Source organism: Hylobates moloch, unplaced genomic scaffold (genome assembly GCF_009828535.3).
Source record: "Hylobates moloch isolate HMO894 unplaced genomic scaffold, HMol_V3 SCAFFOLD_12, whole genome shotgun sequence".
NCBI lineage: Eukaryota > Metazoa > Chordata > Mammalia > Primates > Hylobatidae > Hylobates > Hylobates moloch.
Window position 1 is genome coordinate 85473565 of NW_026652287.1, and position 1619 is coordinate 85475183.

Here is a 1619-nt window from a genome sequence, read left to right on the forward strand (position 1 = left end):
TGCAAAATTCAAATTTATAAAACTCCTAGAAGAGTTTTGAGGTAGAAGTGGCATCTTACCCCTGCCTGGCAATGGGGAAGCAACACTCATTAAGCTCCACATCCTCTCCAGCACCTGTTGTTTCCTGACTTTTTAATGATCGCCATTCTAACTGGTGTGAGATGGTAGCTCATTGTGGTTTTGATTTGCATTTCTCTGATGGCCAGTGAAATTTTTTTGATGAGCATTTCTTCATGTGTTTTTTGGCTGCATAAATGTCTTCTTTTGAGAAGTGTCTGTTCGTATCCTTCGCCCACTTTTTGATGGGGTTGTTTTTTTCTTGTAAATTTGTCCATAAAAAATGATGAGTTCATGTCCTTTGTAGGAACATGGATGAAGCTGGAAACCATCATTCTCAGCAAACTATCGCAAGGACAAAAAACCAAACACTGCATGTTCTCACTCATAGGTGGGAATTGAACAATGAGAACACATGGACACAGGAAGGGTAACATCACACACTGGGGACTGTTGTGGGGTGGGGGGAGGGGGGAGGGATAGCATTAGGAGATATACCTAATGCTAAATGACCGGTTAATGGGTGCAGCACACCAATATGGCACATGTATACATATGTAACAATCCTGCACGTTGTGCACATGTACCCTAAAACTTAAAGTATAATAATAATTAAAAAAAGAAGAAAAAACATTCATTAAGCTCCAAGATGACTAGATCACTTTTGGAATATTGAAATTTTTATTAAGGTGAAACAAATCACATTTAGGCCCTATTTGACTTTAATCTAAAGTTAAATATATACACATAAGATTGCTGGTGGTAAGATGTTAATTTCAAAACACTGTACACTATTTTAATTGCATGATGGAGCAGTTTCTTCCAGCATTGAAACATTAAATGAGGGGTTGTGCACCCGAGTTGGTTGGTGCCATGCTGTCACCTGATGCAGAGCAAGTTCTGTGATACCTGTTCGAGGTGGAGGAGCTTGTTGAGGAGGTGCTGATGGACAAGCAGCAGATTGTGGATGTGGACACCAAAAGGAATAAAAACCCAGAGGGCCTGAGAGCCCTGCAGAATGGTCTCAGCCTCTCTGAAGATGTGGTTTGCTTCAGGAACATGTCTGTCAAGATGCCTCACCCTCAGGTGAAGGAAATGATTAAGCAAAATCAGGATCATCTGGATAAATAGAACTAATCCAAAAACAATGAGGCCCAAGGCAAACCAGAGCCGAAGAGTTTTAACTTGAACCCCTTCAGTCAGGATGAACTTAAAGTTCTCAAGTTCTTCTTGAAAGGATGAGACACAAGAATCAAGATGGGGCACCAGTGACCAGCTCCTCTCCCTGGGGTCATGGAGGACCCAAGACCCTCCAACCTTGACACCTGTAAGGACAGGCTCTCCTGTAAGGGGTCAGGTGTAAAGAATCTGGCCATAGCTCCTGTACGAAGCCTCTTTGTCTGAAGTACTTGGGTGCTCTTTGATGGCAGGAGGGAACACTCAACCTGTCGGTGGCTGCTGGACCTCAACACCAGCGCTCAGTGGACATAAGGTCTATTGACAGGCCCTGGCAGTCACCAGTGGGTGTGTGTGGCAGTGACTGTGGGGTGTGAGAATGACTG

At 43.5% G+C, this 1619-nt stretch overlaps 1 pseudogene; it reads left to right on the forward strand.

Annotated features, from left to right (window-relative positions):
- The first annotated feature begins 930 nt into the window (after positions 1-930).
- On the forward strand, positions 931-1299 carry LOC116479734 (p53 and DNA damage-regulated protein 1-like; annotated as a pseudogene).
- The last annotated feature ends 320 nt before the right edge of the window (positions 1300-1619 follow it).